The sequence below is a fragment of the Anomalospiza imberbis genome, chromosome 1 (assembly GCF_031753505.1).
Source record: "Anomalospiza imberbis isolate Cuckoo-Finch-1a 21T00152 chromosome 1, ASM3175350v1, whole genome shotgun sequence".
In the NCBI taxonomy this organism is placed as follows: domain Eukaryota; kingdom Metazoa; phylum Chordata; class Aves; order Passeriformes; family Viduidae; genus Anomalospiza; species Anomalospiza imberbis.
The window spans coordinates 60,662,789-60,687,524 of NC_089681.1; the positions used below are offsets into that span (position 1 = coordinate 60,662,789).

Below are 24,736 nucleotides of genomic sequence, written 5' to 3' on the forward strand. Positions count from 1 at the left end.
CCAAGAGCAACTCAAATTTATTTATTGTTTCTACATAGGGTGTCATTAAATATTTGTTATCTCCTAAAGTTTGTTGGGAAACGGGATTATTTTCCACATCAAATCACACCAATGCTAATGGGAAAAGCATTAGATGTTGACCCAGCAAATTAAACTGTAAAATATGAGGCTCGTTGTTATTATTACATACAGACACATTTTCTGTGCTCCTTATTAAAGCCATCTTAATAAAACTCATTGTATTTTAGTCATGTTTTAAAATAATTATGCCAGAATACAAAACACATGAATATACAAAGACAACAAGTTCCACTTGAATATGTTCAATTTAGCTCTTTAAAATAATTTTCCAATTGGTCTCCTTCGACATTTAAATTGGTCACCTACCAAGAAAAAGAAAAACACACAAGTTGTTTGTGCTTTTCTCTTCTATTTTCTTTTGTAACAAAACCAAAAATTAATTCTGCATCTGCGAAGCTCATCTAATGTATATTTCCATAAATTCCCATGTCTAACCCTTTATGTTTTATTGCAATTTTTTTTTTGTAAGCTTGAAAGTGTCCTATCATTGGGTTGAGTGTTCTCTCCCTCTGGTGGCTACTCTTTCCTAGGGAATTACTGTGAAAACTCTCCTTCTTCTCTGATTCCCTTATGGATCTGCACTCCACAGTTTGCCACAGTGGACACTGCCCTAATTCATACTCTTACTGGGACAAGATAATTTTTAATATTTTAAAACCAGAAATAGGATTCTTTTATCATCAGTGGAGATGGAATCAACATAGAAACTGGGATTTAGTGGATGTTTAATCTGGCTAAGCATAGATATTTGCCTCAGGATGAGACAGATAATGACCTGGGTTCTGTTGATTAGCTCTGAACTGGATTTAAAGAGAGTCTAAGGTTTGGCTCAGATTGTTTGCATTTGCAGGTGTCACAGGTCACCCATGAAATCAGATCATACGTTCTGTTTTAACATTGTTTTGTGTTTGGTGAGGAATGTGGGCTTTATCTCCTCTGCCTTTCTGATTTAACAAAAAAGGAAATTTTTGAGCACTAAAATGTTTTGCACCAAGTAAGATTCTTAGTAATTTTATACTGGGAATCACAGAGCCAACGATTACAGCAGACTCACCTGTTTGCTCATCCTACTCCCATTGGAAACATGGAGCTTTGCCCACATACCAATTCCTTATCAAAGGATATATATTATTGACTCTTTATGTTAACTCATGTTTAAAGGACTCAAACAAAGAGATTTTCTTCTGCTGCCTTATGGTGCACGTCTGCGTGGGAGGAAATGGACCATAACCACAGCTCCCAATACACAGCACACACTGGAGCTTGCAAGCTCACCAGTCACAATGCTTCTGGTCTTTTTTCACTGGAATAACTGCACACACTCAACAGGCAGCTCTACATTCATTGTTCTGGCTATGACATGGGCCAGCACTGCTTTCTCTGCTCTCTCTGCTGCTGAGATGTCTCTTCACTTGCTCATTCACTCACAGTTCTACAAATGCAAGTATCTCGCTTCCAAATCAGGGCATGAATCATTTGCACTTTAACGCTGCTGGAGTTTTATTGGCTGCAATAAAGAGGCATTCCCATTCCTTTCTTACCAAATACTTCTTAGACTTGCTAAATTTGGCTAAATTAATACCTCTTCTTAAAAATGTAACATAACTGTGAATTTCCCCTGCTACTTGAAACCCATAATTTTTCAAGACAGACCCTTAACTGTGACAAGGTTGAGAATTCATTATGAATTTTGTGACAGACTCCAAACTGAGCTCTCAGGTCGAGTCTTGGTTCAACAGTTCCTGAACAAGAGGCCTGTGTGAGAGCCTTGTGGGACAATGGGAGGTCCTGCCTTCCTGATGTTTGAACTTTCTGCCCTACTCCCAAGGAAAGATAGCATTCATCATATTTTGTGATCTTTTTAAGTCAGCAAGAACTAATAAAGTCTTCTGTAATTTTGAGTTAAGTAACTGACTCCTTTAAGTTCAGAAGCTCTACACAAAGGCTCTATGCACCTACCTGTATGTATTTCCCATTAAAAGGTCCCTAACTCTTAAAGAATTAGGTGGCAATTGAGTATTTACCTTAACAGTGGAAATACTGATACGAGATATGACAGAAGAATAAGCCCTGGACACAGGTTAAGGAGTCCAACCATGAAGTCTCTAGAGCAGGTGTTAGGGAGTAGGTAGAGGAAACAAACAGGGGCATTTGGGGCATTTGTCTGGGCTCTGTCCCTACCTCATAAAAATTCAAGTGGAAGATCCGGTGTTTCGATCCCCTCATAGCAGGCTGCTGAGTATCCAAGAGGTACAGCTAGTCCAGATTCTGTTACGTGGGCATATTTTCACACTGTCCTCATAGCGGGTAGCTTTATAGTCCTCTGGCCTTGGTAAAACCTCTAGGAAAGCCCTCTGGACTTTAGCCACATTCATTTGCGGTAGTCACAGGAGTAACTTCTGGCCTGAATACTTGCAGCTGAGGCACTGTGTAGCTCTGTAAACAGAGGAGTAAACTGTGTCCTACTCTTACCTGAAGACCTGAGGTATACCTTAAAATTGCACATTGATTTTGGGAAAATGGATTCAAATGAGCTGGAAAATCTCTGACTTTGGAGGTTTCATCTTTTCAACCAGATGAAGCCCTGAGCAACCTGCTCTGGCCCTGGTCCAGGCAGGAGGTGAGACAAGAAACCTCCAAAGGTTCCTTCCAATATAAATTTTTCTATGGTTTTATGACCCTATAACTCTTTTATTTTGGGGTCTAAGGTTCTTTGTCATACTAGGAATTTTCCATTAAGGCCACTTCAGCTCATAAGCTCTGATGTAATGGACGTGCTGCATGTGCCACACTGCTGGGGCCAGTAGTCCCAGCCTCAGACTTGCACAGAAGAACCACCTATTGCCTTTTAACAAGACATTGTAAAACATGTGAATGCCTGCCTTCCAAATCGCGTTGGCCCTGTTGGCCCTAACAGCAGCAGCAATCTGATATGATTTCAAAGCCCAGACAGCCTGGATCTGAAGAACACTTTCCCAGAAAGGAATCTTTTACCAAGGAGTGATCTGAGCCAGCGTGGGGTCAGTGACCAGGCAGTCCTGCCAAGGCATGCTCTGCTTCGTAACACAGACTCCACGTGGGTCACACGTCCTGCTGGCTCATGCCACCACCCTGGCCACCATCCCTCCTTCTGTCCATCACTCAGCAGCTCTTGGGCAGCCAGCACAGAGTGTACAGGAGGGGCATGCAGAGGCTGTAAAAAAAAAATAAAAATTCCATCCTAAATATAACTGAGGAGACTCCTCACACCAAAGCTGGAAATAGCAGAGAAAACACCTCCCATGCTGGTTCAGGGGTGGCTGCACGGTGGGGAGGAACCTCTCCTTGAGCTACAGCTCCTGGTTGTCAGTCTGCATTTTGACTGAGCCACTGCAGGCTCCCGAAGCTGTGAGTGTTCCCTCAGAGGCACCACTTGTTTCCTAACGGTGTAACAAGGTGATCCCATCAGCCATTTAATGTTCGCAGTGAGCAGCGTGGGAAACAAGCATCACCATGTGCTTCCTACCAGGCATGAGCTGTTGAGGTGGAAGAAGAAGGAGATGATACGAAAAGCCTGATGAAGTCCTGGGAGGGAGGAAGAAAGTAGATGCAGAGTGTTGTCCAATTTGTTTTACTGCATTTTTTGAGAAAAAAGTGTATCGGCTGAAATTCAGAATCTGCTCTAAATAGAGAACAGGTGTAATCTTTAAATGTGCTTTCCAGTTCCACCTCATGGTGCCCAGGAGAAACACTATAGTTCTTTTATAACTTACATTAGAGAAGACAGAGTGAGCGGGGGGGAGCATTGAGGAATCAGGGCAGGAGGCATATAAAAATTTGTATGCGGTTTACAAAGAAGAAGAATGCATTAAGAGAGTTTTTTCTCTTCTTTTTAACCCCATAACAGATTAGGGATAATACTACCAGCTATGGATCTTACCGGAGGAGTGAAAGAATGCATTCCTAAGCTGAGGGTTTTTTCCTGTAGTTTCAGAAAATCTATCAATGTGCCAGGGTGTCTGATTATTCAGCCCCTGCCTTGGCGTCACGCAACACAAATGAGTGCCACACAGCATGGATTGAAGATTCACAGAGAAAAAGCTGTTGGAGTTTGATAGTGTTTTGGATGTCAAAGAAATCTAAAAATACCAAATACAACCGACAAATACAGCCGACACATGTGCAGTGCTTTCGCAAGGCGAACATCTGGGACTGTTTCAAACGCTCTTCTTTTGTGTTGCTTATTATGCTACCAGAGAGCGGCAAAGTGCAAATAATAACTTAGCAGATTTTTGCACTGCTTCTAAGTTCAGCTACAAAGACATTAAAAACAATAATGAGGAAAATTAATATATGCCAATTTACTGCCCCCATTTGTTCTAGACTTAGAGGATACTTATACGTGCTCTGCTCCATCCCTCTCTAGTTTTCTGGATTAATTACTATATTGTGGATGTATATGCACATTTTAAATGTATACATCAATTTAACTGAGATTTGCAAACTCTAAATGAACTTCATATGAGGAGGTAGAAATAATAATCGTGTCACCTACCATTCAAAGACATGAGTTCTGTTGGCACAGTATTTTTTATACTGTGATGTCAATGCAAAAAGTTTTCCTTTAAGTCAAAATTGGCAAAATAAGGCTCGAGGTCCAAAATAAATAGAGCAGTTTTGCTCTTTCATGGAAGTAGCTTTGCTATAGACTTCCATGAGATGAGGATTTCACTCAGTCATTTCGTTTTTGTTCATTGATTTTTACTACACAGTCTTTTTTAATATAAGACTACTTAAGGGAATAACCACAACTGCATATCTCTGAGTGTCATGCATGCTTAACAGATTGGGACCAAAGGTATACCATCTGCACAAGGCTGCTTGCAAGTCGAGACAAACAGTATCATTTTGGAATCTTCTGGATCAAACAATAACTTTCCCAGATACATGCATATTAAAAGCTTTTATCAGAAAGGAAAAGGATTTTGCCAGGATGGAACAGCAACAAGGGACAAAGGGCGTAAAATGGTAGCAGGCAAGGCCCGAGTGTGTTTTAGGGGGCATGGAATTAATCCAATCTTTTTTTTTTTTTTTTAAGCGTATCTTTCAAACTATTCAGCTACACAGGGATGCTAACAGCTAACTGAATGGATCTTTTCTTTGCATTGTGCATTTCTGCACATCCTCAAATGGGCAGTCAGCACTATCTCCTGGAAAATAAACTTATGGAAGCATCACTCAGAGTAGCATAAGATCGCTACAAGTTCACACAGTGTTGGGCTGCCGGTACACATAGAGCTATGAAGGCCAGCCAAAGATCTACTGGATGGTCTCTGCTATCTATTTGTTTCAACAAAGAAATTGCTTCAAACATCAGAGGGAGGAGGACAAGGGAATAGCATGGAAGAGTATCCTGTTTATCACGAACTTTGAATTCCATAAGGCCAAAAATGTTGCAAGAAATGCCATCATCTTGTAAAGTGAAAGTGAACCATATTGGGCAAAACCATACCGGAGAATACTGACCATATAAACTCACTGGCTTGTCTTTTGGCACACGGCAACTGCCTGCTCATATGCATCTAGGGTTTCTATTTTGAAGGATGTCCAGCCTCCCTGGACACCTTTGCCCTTCAGGACTGCCTCTCAAGGGGCTCTGATGACTGGCCACATAAACTCGCTCGCTCATCTTTCGGCACGTGGGGATGGTCTGCTTGTACACCTCTAGGATTTCCCTCTTGAAGAATGTCCAGCCTCCCTGGACACCTTTGCCCTTCAGGACTGCCTCCCAAGGCACTCTGACAGCTGGCCTCCTAAAAACAGTCTGCCCTCGAGAAAAACAAGGTGACAGTTCTGCTGGCACCCCTCCTTCTCCAAGAAGTAAGGTCACTATCATTTTGTGATGACTTTGCCCAAGGTGGCCTCTGACCATCAGAGCCCCCACCAGGCCATCTCTGTTCCCATAAAAAGGTTCAGTGGTGAGGGGGTCCTCTTTGACCCCCTCACCATCTGTGTCAGAAAGATATCTTCCACACACTCCAGGAGCCTCCTGGACTGTTTCCTCTCTGTAGTATTATATTTCCAGAAGGCACCTGGCATGTGGAAGTCCCCCACAAGAACAAGGGCCAGTGATTTTGAGACTTCTCCCAGCTGCTTATAGAGTATTCTATCTGCCTTTTCATCCTAGCTGGATGATCTCTATCAGACTCCCACCAGGATATGTGTCCTGTTGGCCTTCCTTCTGCCTCTCACCATATAACACTCAACCATATTGTCACCATCACTAAGCTCCAGACAATCAAAACACTTCCATCTGACTGGGATGGACTTTCCAACGGTATTTGCCACCTATTTATTCAAGAATTTTAATTGGGTAGTCATCAAACAGTAACTGTTTGATGAAAAGTCACAAATAACACTAATAGTTTTTGCGTGTTCATCCTTACCATGTTGCCTGTGGGTACCATTTACAATAGTTATTTTGCACCACAGCCACAAGCACCTATCAGCACCTGTCAGAACCACAGAACTCCTCCTGGCATCAAAAATGAGGAGGCTCTGCAAAGCTGTTAGGACCAGCCACAAAGCATACATTGGATATTGCATCCTCACACACTAAACAGTGGCCATGGAGTCATCATTTTGCTTTCTCAGTCCCTTTCCCTAAAAGGAAAATAGAAATAAACAAACAACTTTTTACTTTCTTACCCCTCTGCCTTCAGTAAAGACATCAAAGTGTGATCAGCACAAAACTAAGCAATAAAGGAAATGGAATATTTTGGGGTGAGCAGGTGTTCCACTTCCAGATCATCTTTAAAACCTCAATAGGGAGAGTTACAGGCAGGCTGCATAACCTGAAGAATGGCCAGATCATAGGATTTGTAATTAGAGTGAGTACATGGTGCTTCCTCACTGGGGAAAAAAAAGAGATGAGCAGCTGTCTCAGCAATATTGAAGTCAGTGAGGACTCCCAATGAAATCAGATACTCATCTGCAGAGAGAGCAAGTCCCATACATCCATCAGGCAGGCATGTGTCATAGCTAGTTGAAGAGAAATGGCTTCTAGAAAATTAAGCTTCCTCTGAAACCTCAGTACATCTATTAATAAGGGAGAATGAAAAGAAGGCTAGAAAATAAACTAGAAATACAAGCAGTCGTCACCTGAGGCTGCACATGATTACTTCACTAAAGCACATTACATGCCTCTACAAGGAGAAAAATCCAAAGAAATATTTTATTGCATTAGGTAACGGTAAAAATAAACTAGTGTGGCTTACATGCTTATGTGTAACATTTTCAAAACTTGAACAATTATTTGATTTTACACCTGATTCTGACTTTACACCTGTTCTATGTTCAATTAACTGCATTTATATTGAGATAAATTTCAATGGAGTTGTGCACACATACATCAATTTAAACAGAGAGAGATGCTCCCAAACTTTTGTCTAAGCTCTGAAAAAATACTAGGCCTTGTCTGAAGAGCTAGGAGTTCTAAGTTTTATCCTGCACTGTGCAAATATTTTACCACTGCAAGGCAATGTCTTCAAGATGATCAGTAAAGAAGCCTGGGAGCCAGAATAATAAGCAACACTATTTTCAATAGATGCTGACCTGAGAGCTCTCAGAGACAGGGAAAATCACACAACTGGGGTTTTCCCTCTGTTCTGCTGCTAGCACTATGCCTCATATCTATTTGCACAGAAGCTGAGCTTTGCTCTCGCTCCAGGACCCCATCTGCCAGACGTAACCAGTCACCACCACATCGGCAGCTATCCCTGGGAGATAGCGAGAATAGCACGTACCTTTCCCCTGGACTTCCCAGGTGAGACCTGCTGTTATCACCACTCAGCAAGCAGGCCAGCAGCAAGAGGAACAGACCTCCCTTCTTGCCTCTCATGCCTTTTCTCTTCATGTTTACCAAAGTCTCATGGCCATTTTGAGCTCCTTTGCTGCCGCCTAAGTGGGTCCCACAATGTTCTGACAGCTGCATCCACCTTGTGAAGTCACAGCGTGGGCACCAGGGACAGAGGTGCTAAGAGGTACTCAGGGCCACTGCTGGGTTTCCTTTGAAGCCAAGTGAAGGGGCCATCAGCGAGCAGCAAAGATGAAAACCTCAGCCCTCTCTTTTTTTAACCACAGAGAGCATTTATTGTGTCTGTGTTCCCATAATGTTTCTAAACAATATTATGACCTGAAAGTGAAACAGAATTAAGTTGAATCTAATTTAAAAGTACTTTAAAAACAGGTAATTGGCATAGCAGACTAGCAAAATTACGTGCCTGCAGGATGAGGTGCCTTTATTTCTCCTCAGTGGGGAAACAGGCTTCCATGGCAGTACCATGCCTCTTTCTTTCTCTCTCAGTCAGGAGAAGCAGAGAAGTAATAGCATCAGGCAAATGTTATTCTTCCTTTGGCTTGGAACAGACAGTGCTTCCCAGGCAATTGAAATTGGTGCTGTTCTGTGACAGTCAGATAGCAATTAATCTGCACTCCCTACGCAGCTAGATCCAATGGGGCTTCCATCTGTCCAGCCTAAAACTCATGGTAGGCTGGGATCTGTGGGGAGACAAGCCTTTCTCACTGTTCCTGCTGCACAGACGGCATGGCTGCAAAGCCTTGTGCAGCAAAGAGGATGAATGGGCCTTTGTAGCCTAGCCCTGCCCTCCTCTGTCCTGGGAATGGAGGACTTTGTCAGCAGGACTATGCCAAAGGGCTTGGAATGCTCTCCCTTTTTATTGCATAATGCAACTGGTTAGAAATGGGTGCAGGGACATAATCTAGGCCCAAAGGCAAAAAACTACCAGCATTGCCAGCACATGTCCTGGGTGCAAACTCTTCCACCTGAAACACAGGTGACAATACACTGAAACACTGTACACATACAAAAAACCCTCAGTGACAATTTATATCCTTCCTGAGAATGTCCAAATTTGATTTACAACCTAGTAATATTACTGCATCTCTGTAAGAGTTGGGAGAACAGGCTCAGGTCCAACGACAAAGGATTTACCCCACAGGTTAGCCATGGGAAAGCTTGGTGTTTCACCAAAGCCAGCATGACCCATCTCATGGGGATTGTGTCTCCAAGGGTTGAGTGAGCCACACTTGTAAAGGTGACCTTCTCTCACTTGCCACGACTGTTTCAGATCAGAAATCTGATTTTCTATGACTCGGACTAGGGGAAGTGGATCCTTCCCTTTTTTCTGCTTGAATCCAAGCTTCTGCAGTAAACTTTCCTTTCTTTCACTGATAGTTTTTGACCAGGTCAGTATTTTTGGTCTCAATTTGATAAGCTGGCATGGATTGATAGCAGAATTTTTTCAGGGCTTTTTATTAGTAGTTCTTTTTAATTATTTGAATTAATAATATGTTATAAATTTACACTGCATGTCACAAATTTTAGGCTTATGTGTTTCCAGCAGAACAAACATTCTGAATTTCCCAGAGAGACAGCTGTCATCTAACTCACAGGTCCACCCATGTAGCCCACCCTAGCAGCAGGCATAGTTACAATGCCCCAAAGCAGCAGAATTTTTTGGTTAGCACAATGCAACCATTTTACTTCTAATGATCTTGTAATGCTGTGCTCTAATTGAATTTTTAATTTCTTTTATAGTATTCAATCCTGCAAACTGCTAAGTTATACACTCAAAGAAGCTGCAAGATGAGCTTATAAAGTTTTCTACATTTGCCTGTTTGTTTTATAAAAAGAGTGTATAATGACATATGTTCTCTGAACCAGTGCTTAGCAAGTGAAGTTGTTTGCTAATAAAAGTTTGTTGGTTTCATAATACACACAGAAATGTGTAACTGGGCTATTCATGCAAACTTAAAGTCCTACTTCAGGCTGATTGTTTGTGCTCCTTACTTAATCTGTAATTCATTGCAGGATATTCTACAAAATAAACTGGGCATATGTGAAGCTACAAAATAATGCTATTAATATTTCATTAATAACTAAAAGACCCATTGCACAATTAAGAACTTTTAAAGTCACCTGTATGAAATACCATAAAGATACTGCATAGACAAGTTATCATGCCTGTGTGGATAGACTTTCTTACAGGAATATTTTTTTGACAATGAAAGCACTTACTGCAGCTCTCGCTTTATCAGCATAGTATTCTTGCAAAATGATAGGATGCAGAATCTTAACCTACAAGAAAAAGACAGGCTGAGAAGACAATAGCAAGTGACAAGTTTGTAGAAAAAATTCAACTGAAAGAAAAGGCTTCTAGTGAGACATTGCAGTGAAGGGCAACACCTACATACATCAACTAAGTGAAGATTTGTTCCTTTGTCCAACAAGAAGAGGGCATATTACAGAAGCACACTGCATAGTCAGCTGAAGGAAATGCACTAGTTTGTTTTCTTCTGGATGAATAATTAACATGCAGTTAATGAAAAGGAAAAATGTATGCTAATACATTCAAGTGAAGTTTTTAGCTACTCCTATATATGTTTTAGAAATCGAATGTGTGCAAAACAACTTATTTTGCAGGAAAAGGGTACTAGTTGAAAACATCAGCTGTGCTTAAATATAATGCCCATTATATGTTATCATTCCGTGACTAGAGAAAACTTGTAGTTGCAGAAAGTGTATTACAAAAATTCTGTATTCTCTTTCACTGAGTTACATAAAAGTGAGCAGAATCCCATTGAAATTCAATTAAAAATGAGATAAAGCAGAAGCATAGACCTCGCTTATATATGGGACTTCCTCCAGCTTCATCCTTTGCATTGTCAAAACTCAAACAGACGGAGCAGAAGGAGTGCATTCAGTTCTGAAACTGAAGCCAGAACAACAAGCAGAAGATCCAGGCAATCTGCTGTGTTCCTCACAAGGAGAATTTACAAATAGTGGGAATGTTTTTAATTGTCCATCTCCCACAAAAAGAAAGGGAAATAGCCTAATGACAACACAAAGTTTTAAAGTCAGACACGTCTGGGAGTATTGTGTTAATGCTCTGTGTACCAACAACAGGTGTAAAAGTTCAAGCACCAAAAACTAACATACTGTAAACTCAAGAGGGGAATTAAAAGGAGAATCAAACTGAGAGAAATACTGGGGCAAATCTACTTCTGTCAGTATTGAGTGATGTAGTATGAGTTGTATCTGTCCTTCTTGTTCATCTTTCTTCCCCACCTCCCCTCCAAGGCACACATTTACCTGTGTCCTGAACAGATATGTGTAGTTAATAGACACATTAACTGCATTGCATGCATGCTCTCACTGTGTGTGTTTCATCAGGAAGGTGTGAAGCTCTTCCTGCAAAGGTGGGCCAGGCCTTAAAACTTTACAAAACAAAGGGGCTATCTGAAATCTGATTCAGTAGTCCATGGTGCCTATAAAATGTCCTCTGTTCCCTGCCAGCAGACAATGCAATTCCCCTTCTTCTTACCAGGTGTAACCCAATTAACCCAATGCAGCATTATCTGTGAGGATAGGGTAAGTTTCTACCATTTGCAGAGGTGATAGATGCTGTGCATCCATCTGATATGGTGATGCAGCTGTGCTCAAAACAAGCCTCCATGTTGCAAGCAGGCTCCAAGGCACACCACAGCATCAGAAACGTGGATACTGACTGAATTTTGCTATGACTGTGGCACTTATCAAGGAATGGGGAAACAAACTTCCCCCCAAACCGTACTCTGGGCATTTATTTTGTCACAGCTATGTTCACATACAATCCACGTGATTCCTGTCTGCTGTGGCACGGGGCAAAGCATATGCAGCTTGCACACATGTGACCTTTTGTGCCTAAGCAAATGCATATTGCAGAGGGAGCAGCTATAAAACCTATATATTTAAATGTGAATATTATAATATTGTCTTCATAATTATCATTCCCCTTGCTAGTTTCCAAGATGCTCTGGGAGGATCAAAACACAGCTGCTTCCCCACTGAGAATTTTCACACTTATCCCAGCCCCAGGTTTGTTTCCATCCCGGCCAACAGACGGCTTGGAGCTGCTGGTCCCCGGGCATGGCAGAGCTACGACTGTTGACTGTTACTTTTGAAAGAAGGCTAAAAACTGACAGGCTGTTTGAATACAACTAAGGAGGGAAAAGGGAAAGGACTTCGCTCAATCCAAATTATGGTCTTGCGAATCTTGACTGTTTTCCTTTAAGCCAACTAGCGATTTTTTTCCTTGTGTCTACAAGAACATCAGCATTTGAAACACCAATGTGGGCTTAAGGAGAAAATGGATTTTCACCATATGAACTGTATGCATAATTTCCAGATAGGAAATGGCATGTTACTTTATTCACATACATTCACATTCATTTATTCACATGAAAAATAGTTCATATTCTCAGCTATGATTGACATAAGGTACGAAGAGGATTTCTTCTGTAAAAAAGCAAACAAATTATGAGGAGTAGGAAGCAATAAGGTTGTTTATTAACACTCTTCTATCTTCACCCTCCTGCCCACCCCATCACCCGTGAGATGGCATTCCAAATCCTTGACACAAAATGATAATATATAATATCAACCATACGTTCTCTGCCATTCCCATCTGAACCTCCAGCACTGCAAATGTAGTCATCTTCTTTCCACAGCGGGAAATAGCAACATTCATACTTGTGCATTACCTTTATTTGGCACTCAAACCCCTGTGAAGTAGAAATTTTACCATTTAGCACCATCCCAGCCTCAGAAAATACAGACTTTCAAAGGATAAAGATAAGCCTATGGTGTCTGAACAGATTCAAGATGCTTTACAAGCATTCTCACAAGGCTCCTGTTTGATTTGCATGATTATTCGGGTGATGGAGGTTAACTACCCTGAGCAATGGGAGGAAATCAAGCCATGATCTTGCATGCACAAATATGCATAGATTGAGGGGTTTTATTTCATTTCCTGCAAGATTACTGGCAATGCCTATAGTAACGCCTATTTTGTTAATTTTAGCTTTTATTACAGCCATCTCCAGGAAACAGCAACATTCCCAGAGATAATCCTTGAGCAGAAAAGAAAGTACATTCATGGAATACATTTCTTCTTGCAAATTATTTACCCAAGGCAAAAATGTTGATCAGCCTTTCTAATTTGGTGGCATAGTACAGCTCCTGGTGCATGGTGAGCTCAACAATTAACTGGTTTCACTGATGTTTAAAAAAAAAAAAAAAGATACAAACAGTGCTGAACACAAAGGTAGTTTTCCACCATTTACACCAAGGGACAGCATTGTGCTTGTTTCCCTTGTGCAAGTTCTGGCACTGAATGAAACAAGACTGATTTTTTTTTTTTCCCACAGTTTGTGTCAGAAATCAGGAAAATGAAATTTAATGAAAAGTTTAGTCAAAGCAAAACTTAGTAGTATGTTACAAAGATCTCAAAATTTATAAATAACAGCAGGTAACTTCAAAGAGTATCAGGTAGCTATTCTGGACTCAGTGTGAATTCCCCATCACAGCAAGGCAAGAGGAGGAGGAGGAGGAGGAGGAGGAGAAGGAGGAGGAGGAGGAGCGATATCTGATCTTTCAAGGCTCAGTAAATGTGGAGCAATTGTAATTAATCTTAAGTGACTCGTGATCCAGTATCCCTGTGGCACAGGACTGATGACAGGGAGGTGTTCCCAGGAGACAGAAGTGAGTAATTTGGTGCCTCGTGGACAGTGCTCAGAGACATGAGAGAAGTCTGACTTAGCAAATGTCAGGGTACATCTAGAATGACCAGAGGTGAGCCAATGTCCTGGTGGGGACATGGAGGACAGGATTCCCTCCTGCCTGTTTACTGGCAATAGACACAAAGCCCTTTCCCTGGCCTGCCAGTTAGGGAAAGTTCCTCTCCAACCAGCACTATCCCTTCATCTTTGTTGTACAGATTTTTAAATGAATGTATCAAATTAAAAAAGAACTGTTCACATGTTTATGGAGCTTGCTAGAAAACTTGCAGAGGTCTGTGCCAGCTGGGTCACTTCTGTGTGGATGCTTATGGCACTGACGACATGTGTGGTGTGTCCTCAAGCATGAAACTTCTCAAAGGGATAGAGAAAACAAACATGGGATTGAGAGAGTGGGCTCAGCACTGTGTGGGAGCAGCCTGAGGTTGAAATGGCAATTAAGAGGTATTGTCCTGCAATGGGAGACACTGGGATTGGGTACTGACAGGGATTTGGTGGCTCATTTCCCCAGATGATTTTCCTTTAATATGAACTGAAATTTTTTTGAAGGGTAATGTGTGATGCTTGGTAGAACTTAGTTAATTAAAGTTGGCCAGAAGCCAGGCCATCTAGCTCTATGATTGTTTCTGCTTTTGTTAGTTGAGGAACATTGGACTGGTTCAATACTTCCAGTGAGGGAGTACTGACACACATGCCAGGTGCTTGGGAGGTGCTGGTTGCAACAGGGCTCTTCCCAGTCTGAAAAGGATCATGAAAAGATTGAGTGGTGTGGGGAATCACTGAGCCACTGAGCATATCCCCTTTTGGAATAAATGCTCTCTATTACTGACAGTCCTCATTGGTGTTCTGACTGTTTACCTGTGTGGATGACAGCGACTCAATTCTGCCTTCAAACAGCTCTTAGAGCAAATTGTGGTGTGGTGTGGCATGGTGTGGTGTGGTAGCATGACAGAATGGGTTTAGGGAGGAAGGGCAGGGAGAAATCAACAAGATGCTCTATTAGTCATTAAAAATACATATGTATGTAATATATATACACATATGTGTATATATATCTATGTATATATGTGTGTGTATATATATGTCTGAACTATACATAATGTATACAAAGAGTTATGTAATTTAGCTGTTTAACTTTCACTTCCTTTCCTAGAAACTGTTGTGTGTTTCTAAGTGTGATTTTCCACTGTTCTCAGGGGGGCAGGGCCTCATTGCATGTGAAGTGTCTTTTCTAGCTCAGAGAGAAATGCTTCTGCTGCTGAAGTCAGTGTCCTTAAATTCAGGGCCTGCTCGTGGTGAACTCTCACCCAGAAGTTTTAGGTGACTGCTGTTGACTCTCACACGCCTGTGGCAGCTGTGACTATCAGCCACAAAAGTACCTGTACTCCAGCTGGATCTAAAGTGATGTAAGTCAAATCATCAAAACCAATTAAAACAAATAACTAAGCACGCAGAAGAATGCGTTCAGCCTAAGATGCTCCAGTAGACCAAAGCATCTGTGCATCCAGCTGTTTGGTGTACAAAGCAGATGTGACAAGATGTTTGGACCTGGTGTTGTTTATGTATCAGGAGATTTGGGCTGGATGGATTCACAGGCTATTACAAATTTATCCTGGCTTGTTCTTTTGCTACAGCCTATTCCAGGGGACAAACACGTGGCGTACAGAAAACCCGATGTGTCAGGAGCACTGAAATATTGTATATTTGCTGACAGGTCTCTACAAAAGCCAAATCAGGGAATAAAAACTCTTTTTTGGAACTTCTAATTCTTAATTTTTTTTTTTTAACTCTTGTTGAGAGTATACTCAGTAATATGGAATATAGCAAAATTATTCCTGGTGTCCTTTCACAATTTTTATTCAATAAAATTCCAACAAGCTTATTGTAATGTGTTCTGACACATAGGATTTTATAGTGTGGATCTCCTAATATTTGGGATTTCAATTCAAGGACTGATTTTGGAGTCAAATGTTTTGTGAGAATCTCATTCTTCCCGCAACTTCTTACCCCCAGAGTTTCTATCTCTTCTGGTTGCAGAGAAAAGCCTGGAAACATAACCCATATTAAGTCTCAAACACCAGACGGCAAACAGAAATATACAAAAAAAAAATTTTTTTTTTTATTCTCCTGATTTTTTAACAGTTAGAGTTGGCAATATTGCAACTGGAATTTGGTTTGAATGAAGACTAAGGGCTGAATGCCAGCTTACTCTCTCTGTCTCTCTCTGAAGAAAAGCAATGCTTGGAAATGCCTGGAATTGAAGGGCCTTGATTCATGACTTCCTTCCATGGCAGCTCATGCTGCCTTTACCCTGCTTGTAAGCCTAGATTCTAATATTCATGTATATTCCTAGCTGTGTCCAAATCCAAAGAGTACAAATTGTCTTTTTCTTTAGAACATGATAAGCTCAGGTAAAAAATGCTTTGATTTATTTCTTTGATTTATGTGGAACCTGGATCTATTTTAAATAAGCCCTAAAACCTATCTCTGAAACTCCTAAAACAGGGTATGTCAAATAATCTGAGATTTTTTTTTTAAATAATGCTTTTACTGTCTTGCTTCTTCTGCAAGTTTTTTTCCACAAGAAATATTGTGAATTTAAAAAGCACTGATTATACTCTCCGAGTAAAATGGCTTCTGAATTCACATGCCTGGACTGTAATGTTTCCTCAAAGCCACTAAATACTGGAATTCAATAGAAAAGGAAAAGTTGGTTCAACTTGGAATTATGGCAAAAATTGAAATTATGGGAAAATGCCAATAATTTTAGTGAATGCAGTCTTTTCTACCCAAAATTTACAGTCTGTTGGTTTGCCTACCATTAATGTAACCTTATCTTTTTGGATTGAAAGAGGGTAATTTGTCAATTTCTTTTTAGTTAATGAGAGATTAGTGTGAGGAAAAAAAGCCTTACATCTCTGCCATACCACCCCAAATCCTTTGTGTACCTAAATATACCAGAGCCCCAAGGGTGAACTGTTTGTGTACATGTTCCTGTACTGCCAGCAATGTTTCTTACACTGCTCGAACAGCACGGGCTCACAACTTACAAAAGGTAGTTAGCACAGCTTTCAGGTCTGTGGCTCAGTTTTGGGGCTCTGGACCTCAGTGTGCTCTGGCAAATCATAATGAACATTTTGAACAGTACAAAGGAAACGCTCTTCTTACAACAAAGGATGTTGTTGACAAGGTGACAAGTTTGATTGGTCACATGAAATGGAACTGGTGCTACAGGTTTTGAGTGTTGTCTCCTGACAACTCATGCATTACGCCACACTCAACTCATATATAGATTGAATGCATCCAAGAATCAATGGGGAAGGCAGTAAAACATATGCTCTGAAGGCTCAAGTTTGACTGAAATGATCCATAAGCATTGTCCTGGTGTTCTTCTCCATAGTGAATAACATAGGGGACTGCTTGTCTTGCCTAAGAAAGGCTCTTCATTGTAGCAGCAGGTAAATAATCCAAATTTGCCCTGATCTGATGCATTTCCCAGCACAATCTACCCCAGCAGTCCTGCAGCACGCACTCTCACGTGAGCAGTGCATGGCGGGGGACAGAAGCAGGCCACTGCTGTTCTCAGAACTGTCTCACCCATTGACTTTCCCTGGCAAGCACAAGGTTCCTGCAGCAGCAGTGTATTACCTCAGCTGCCAGTGTCTTCTGTCACTGAAATATTTTCCATCAAAGGGAAACCTCTGCGAAGCAGCAGAGCACAAGGGCTGGCTGTCAGCTTAAACTCTTGTAATGCTTAACCCGTTGCCTCCCCTCCACAGTGACTCTTCAGATTAAAAAGATTCTCTTTGCTTTTGATTAGTCTCCTCCTGACACAGTGTAGTGCAAATATTTGATATAGTAGAAAATCAGATATATTGTCAGCAGGCAGCTGAGACTCTCTTATGAGTCTATTTTCTTTTTCAGTAATCTGCCTGCCATTTCTGGCCACAGAGAAAGTTCAAGTAAGTTCAGTACTACTATAAATTGCAAAATTTGCTGCTGTTTACTGGGGAGAGATAGAAAATTGTATCACACAGTGTAGTGAGAGGATACCACTGAAGCTTCCTGATCTCTGCAGACTCCTTCACACCCACCCTTTCCCTTGTGGAGAACAGAGAGGAAAACACCCATTCATACATACATAAACATACCATATCTTTGCATACACTACAAAATTTTGCCTGGGCACAGCAGTAAAAAAATTGGAGAAAGTACTTTTGAGGAAGAAAGATGAGGATTATGCCAGTGCACCTGAAGCAAAGTTATTGCTACTTGTAACTTGTGACAGCAAACACTAATGGCTCTTTTAATTAAACATGTTTTTGTTGTCCTCGTACCTTATCAGTGCAACACAACCAATAGATTTACCTTGAAAATACAGATGAGCTCACCTCTGCTCCTGATATGCACAGCCACTGGCCGTGTGTCGCTGGTGAGCCATGTGCACATCACATGCTGGTGGCATGACAAAGGCAAGATGGGTTCTGCCTCCAAAAGCATGCTTACATATGCTCTTTCTTGTACAATTTTAGCTGTCATGTGGCACAGGGTATCAGAGACTACACGTGGGACAGATTGTTTACAATTACACGCCCAGCAAAGGGCCAGAAGTTATAACAAAAAAATTTGAGTGTGATTTCTCATCTCAAGAAGCCAGATCAGCAATCACCTTGCTACTTTGCCCCACTAGCAGAAACCATGAGAGAGCAAGAGAGCCCCACAGACACCACACACTGTGCCAGCCTGGGGTGACCCTTAGGTCCAGAATCCATTTTATTGTCTCAGGGTAAATTAAAAGCCTTGCAGGAACAGAAGGGGACCGAAAAAGAGAAGCTTTTTATAACACAGTTTTAAATAAAAGGTATACAGTATGTGGTGTATTGTTGAGTTTTTTAACAACCTTCCTTTTCCTGGCAGTTAGTTTCAGGTTTTAGTCTCCAAACCATTAAAAAAAATCATCTAGCAGTAGAAAAATAATTTCCCATAGAAAGAACCCCACATAGGGTAATATCATTAGGCTGACATGTTTTTAAATAAAGGCCTCTAAAGGCAGGTACGTAGATTCATTCATGTTCAGTCACCTAAGTAAATGGATTAACCCATAGAGCATTAAGCATGTGCAGTTCCCACTGTGTCTGAACACCTGTCCATGACTTAGTGAGGATTTCACTGCCCAGTTCTGGAAGCACAGATGTGAAATTAGCAGTTTTGACTTTAAAACCCGGACCTTATTTTACTGACAATCAGACGTTACTGGGTTTTTTTTTAAAGAAAATGAAAGCATTCCCTGTAGTGGGGAAAGAAACAGCACTGCAAAAATTAATCACAAGTAAATGTGAAAGATTTGATTCTGTTATGATCTGCACACAGGAATCTTGATGTATGTGAGGCTTGGTAAGTCTCTTTCATGTTGAAATAAGTCTGAAAAGGGAATTAATGTTGAGAGTACAAAGTACTGAGAGAGATTAAAAAAAAACCAACCAAACCAAACCTGTAAGCTTTCCAAAACATTTCAAACTTAAACAAAATCCACCTTAGGAGGTTCCATTGTAGCTTTCTTCTGTAGCTTAATTTCCTGCTAAAACTTTCCAGTTAAGTATGCTGACAGCAAAGCGTTAAAGGATTTTCCCCTATTTTCCACCCCTTTCTAGGAATTAATCATTTAGTGTGACTAAAGATGCCACTCTGTGTGTAGAGAATGACCTATTCCCTACAAAAGCATGTGGGTATCTCAAAATCCTGGGCATATGATGATGGCAATATCAAGTGAATCAGGCGTCCTGAGTCAGCATGCTGACTGAAGTGTTCCAAACCTTTGTAAAGGGCAATTCCCTTGGGTCATGTTCAGGTCACTGGAGCAATGCAGGGAAACCCGTGCAGAAAATGCTTGTGTACAGGCCCCGATTTACAGGTTTGATTTATAGCTGCAGCACAGAACTTTCAGCATTTTCAGGGGACTCTTACATTGAAAATCTGAACTAATTATCTGAAAATAACATCTGTTGCATTCAAGTTCCAAAGAATGCACCTATTAATAAGGAGGATCAGAAAAGCACTGATTATTTACACATCATCTATTTTAACTACCTGGTAGCAGTACTGGAATCATAATAATTTTCTGATCCCCAGCATCCTTAATCACAGAATAAGAGCTCATGGCTCCTCCAGGAGACACCAGAATAATTAACATACCTTTGAAACATCTTCACCTTTAACAAATGCAGTGAGACTAAGAGCACAGCTTTGTGACTAGACCAAGAGGTAAAAAATGCCAGCCAATAAAAAGCAGGTTTGCCAAATCTACTGCTGAGTTGCTTTTTCTTTGCCTATCTGTGTATCTGCTGTTGTACAAAAGAGCTTTCAAGAACTGGCCTGAAGAAGCATTCTCATTCTTTCTTCCCATAAAAAAAGCAGACCTGGCACAGGCACAGTAAATAAAAATAACAAGCATATGATGCCCAAGATGCATGTGAACATTAAGTGACGTTGGCAGCCCCCGCAAATAGAAGTCTGGTTAAAAATAGCCTTTGTCTAAATGTGGAAAGTGAGTAAATATAGTAGCAGTTTCAGCTTACTACAGAGGCTTACAGGCTCCAAGTAACAGAGCTTATTATAGAGCATGTGCGTCAGCAAAGGGGAGAAAAGGGGGAAAAGAAAGACGACGCATTCTGCAATTAGTATCTACAATGAGACACAAATTAACTTTTCCCCTCGTTATTTTTCTTGTTGTTTGGGAATTGTTACAGTGCTAAAGTGGAAAAGAGCTGGGATTGAGGAGAATGCTGAAGCTAGCACTGAAGAGCAACACAGGGAGCTTTCTGCACGAAGGCTGGTCACACAGAAATTGAGATGTAAAAAGAGACAGCAGGACAGACTGTGATCTCAGGTCCTCTTGCGACAAATAAGGAGCATCATAGCCTGGCTAGAGGGAGCTCTCCTGGATTTGCTTCCCTCATTTTACTGAACATAAGCCAGTGAGCCAGCTTTTGAACTGGCTGAACAGAAAGCAACACCAGTGCTTTCCCCTGCCTCTAGTCACTCCCTTCTTTCCAGAGAACCCTTGCAAGTTTTTTAGTGATTGCAAAACTTGCTTCACTAGATGAGTAAGTCTGCTCTACCTCATGTCTCACTTCATAAACAATTTGCTATGCAATTGAGGCAGGGAAAGCCCACAAACAAAACCTGTGGGATATCTTACACCTGGAGAAGGGTACCTGCTGTGTAATGCATGTGTATATTTAAGTAACCTTCCCAGGATGTTATCTCCATGCATGACATTACAGGCAGGGAATCCTTCAATATTTTTAACATTCTCCTCTGGTTGAATTGACGAAAAGGAGACAAACATTCCCTGGTTTGTGTCTCTGATCTCCTCAAATCGGAGGGAGAGTGAGAAAGAGCTTTTGTATTTCTTTCAATGTTCAATGCAATCAAAGCAGAACTCCCAAAAGTTGAAAGTCCTCCCCTCATTCATGCAGAAAAGGACACTTTTCACAGGGTTCAGTGGGTTTCTGCTTCTGTACACAGTTTCTTATCTTCTCACTTTGCATTGAGAAGAATGGGGTGACAGTGCATAACAGAAAAATAAATGTTCAGGAGCAGTAGATGAGATACAGCATGATATAAAAGTTGTGGCCAGCTAAGAGTTGTCAGCAAAGTTGCCTTATTCAAATGGCATGGTAAATAAATGTTATAAATTCCTAAGTAGATCCTAAATTAGCTTTTGGCATAGTGCATCACTATAACAAGTTAATTTTGCAGCTCCAAGGAATAGCCTTATATGGTTCACTTAAGTAATCATACTCAATGAATGTTTAAGTGAGAACCATTTGCCAAATGCAAAGCAAGTACCATATATAACCTCTTACACAACTACATAACACAGCAATGCTGGCTGGTTTTCAAAGTACTGGGGTTTGTACAGATTATACCTGCTAACTTCAACCAACACCTGAGTCAAAAAATAGCTACCTGGAATACACTACCATGACTGTTTAGGATTAATAATTTAGCATTTATCCTGGCCTATCTTCCTCATCATCCAGAAGATCCCTTCCCTTCCCTTCCCTTCCCTTCCCTTCCCTTCCCTTCCCTTCCCTTCCCTTCCCTTCCCTTCCCTTCCCTTCCCTTCCCTTCCCTTCCCTTCCCTTCCCTTCCCACAGTGTGACAAACAATAGTTTTGGCAATCTTCCTTACTTTCATTGTTTTGCTAAGAAAGAAGAAATAAGAAAGGAAGGGAAGGAGAAAAACAATGTGCCAAAACCTTCAGTTATTATCTCAAAAGAATTTGAGCCTCTTTCTAGTGTAGTACATCCTTGTCCCAGTATTTGTGCTGTTTCTCTAGCTTTCTTCTCTTACAGCCATCAGTGGCCAAAAAAAATGTATTCGGGAAAAGCAATTGCAACATAATCTGTGTAAGGTTAACACTGATGGCTTCTCCCTCCCTCCCCCACCCTTGCATCCTCCACCACCTATAAATATGGCAAGCTAAAGTATTAGGGATAACTGAAAAAGTTCAGACAGACATGCCTGTGTCTATTAGTCATCATTCATGCATTGTACCAAAATAACCTGCAGTAGATGTCGTCTTGTTTCTTGCTAGAGAGTGCTGTTGAGTTCTTGCATTCACAATAAATCTGTTTGGAAGACTGCCCTTAAAGAGTTGCCATGGTGATTATTTTGGTACCATAAAGTAGAAGAAGCTAAAGTACTTACTAGACCTATCCAAAATCTTGTCTTTTGGGGAGAAAAAAAAAAAAAAAAAAAAAAAAAAAAAAAAAGAAATCAGCAGATGGCATTTGTCAGAAATTCAACATTCTGATTATTACTGATGTTGTGTTTTTGGAGGAATTCTCCAAAAGGAGAGTGCATGGGGTGAGGGGAAGAGAATGGAACAAAAAATGACGTCAGGATATCTGAAATTCCTTTAGCTTGCACTATTACAACAGTTTAGGAATAGTTGAAACAGTAGGTGTTAAGTAATGAAAATCTTTGAAGGAGTCTCCTTCCAGACTATTTACTAAATACTTAACATACTGTAAGCCGAAGAAAAGGAAAATGTTATTTCCTTGTGAAAACATCACAGACTTCCAAATGGTTAATTATAGCTCCCTTTTGCACCTTTCTTATGATGGCATCTCAATGGGAACGTGAGAAATGTCCCAAAGAAATCTATGTATCAGTCTATTTTGCATAGTTGAGGCACACGAATGCAGCTCTTCAAATTATGCAGTGTATTTGGTATGACTGTAATGGAAAAGGTGATTTTAGGTGGATTCAGTGAAATTACTGCACTATTTCACTTCAGTAAAAAAAAAAGCCATCAGGTTAGCTGCTCAAACGCTAATTTGCTGAATCGCCAGTCAGTCTAGGACCTATATATGGATTTTGCACAGATTTAAATTCCAAAGTATGACATCAAACTGGGTCGAGTATGTATGCAAGCATGCACCAGGACGTGATGCTGGGTGTCTGCAGAGTGTCAAGGAGCAAGGGCTGGTCCCACCAGCACAGCACCAGCACCAGCTTGTTTCCTAGAGGCAGCACAGCTGCATCAGGTGGGAGAGACGTGTCCCAGGCAGGGTGTCGTGTTGACAGGTCTACAAAGCTCCTCAGATTTAGAGTTAGCACAGGTATTACAGCAGGAGGCTTCCTCGCATGATTTAGGGGAGTTGCAATGTGTCGTACGGCTTTCTTCTTTCACAAGCTCTACTTCTGCTCCTTTTAGCTGTCAGTTTTTCTCTCAGGCAATAGCAACCTCCACTTCTTCACATACAAAGAATCCAGAGTTTTGGTGAAAAACAGCTTTGTTTGCTTTAAACTTTATTTACTTAAAACTGTAAAATTGGCCCCTTCCTGGTGAAAGGTGCCAGCTGAACCGCTCCAGGAACTGAAACTCTTTATTCACTCTGGCGCTCACTTGCAGCCCATTGGAGTCAATGACAAGCCTTTAATTGAGCGGTTTGCTGGCTCCTGGGTCCGGCCTTCCCAGGGCTGGCAGCAGCTGTGCAAACTCCCTCGCACTCCCTCCCCGAGCACCTCCGAGGGAGAGCTGGGTCCGAGCTCCAGGGAGCTGGCTCAGCCCAAAATCCCACCCCGAAACTGCAGCTGCCGAGCAGCCATGGAAATTCACTGAGCTGCTAACTGCGGCTGCTTTCTTCCAAAGAAGCTGAGTTCAGGGCCAGGGGATGATGGAGTTTTTGCTCCCTCTGGCACCTCTGGAGTGTGTTCCCCATCTCTGCCCTATGCCAGGTGGGGGTACAATGCCAGCAGGATAACTGTGAGAACATTCGAGGCAGCACCTCATCTCATCTTGGGACGGGCCGTGTTCAGCTGCCGTTCAGGACAGCTGGTCACCACTGTCATTGGGATTATCCTTATTTCCCAGTTTTCCATCTCTGTCCTTAGTTGGGTTTTTTTGCATTTTTACTGCTAAAAACAGGAACCTGGGTTATGTGGGGAAATGTAAAAGGCAGAAAAAGAAAAGAAGACAAATTTTCACCCCTACCTCCAATTAGGGCACTTTTAGGGCAGGAGAGATTTGTTGAAAAATTTCCAGTAAAACTTTCACAGGACATTCACAGCTCAGTTAAGAAAGAAAAAAGCCCCACAAAACCAAAACACCACCAAATAAAACTCATAAAAGCATAACCAAAACCAACTTTACCAGCTTTAGCTTCCATTTCTGTATAGCTGCCAAGAAGATTTCAGAAATCACTTCTGGTCACTTTTGACCAACTAAATTTAGCTTCAGGTTAGTGACTAGTCATAAGGACCCTTCTGCACCATATACTTAATTAAATATCCAGGCCCTGTTAGCATCTTCTCTCCCTGCAGATCTGAAGAGTGACCCAACACTCCTCAGCAAAACTGGTGATGACTCTTCACAGGTAAAGGATAGACAAAGTGGGGATCTGTGATCAGAAAGGACAGAGATGAAGAGTATTGTGACACAATAGGAAGCTCGAAAGGTCAGCTGAGGATTGTATTCTAAGACTGAATCCAAAGGTAATTCAAATATATTGCACAGTTAGTAGGA

General features: G+C 41.3%; 1 long non-coding RNA gene across 1 annotated transcript in view; it reads right to left on the bottom strand.

The window, feature by feature from the left end:
- Nucleotides 1-1,318: 1,318 nt before the first annotated feature.
- Nucleotides 1,319-24,736, bottom strand: part of LOC137476186 (uncharacterized) — a 45,712-nt gene continuing 22,294 nt past the window's right edge. The window contains exon 3 of the long non-coding RNA XR_011000290.1: nucleotides 1,319-3,274. This is a non-coding gene — a long non-coding RNA (uncharacterized lncRNA). The remainder of the gene's footprint in view (nucleotides 3,275-24,736) is intronic.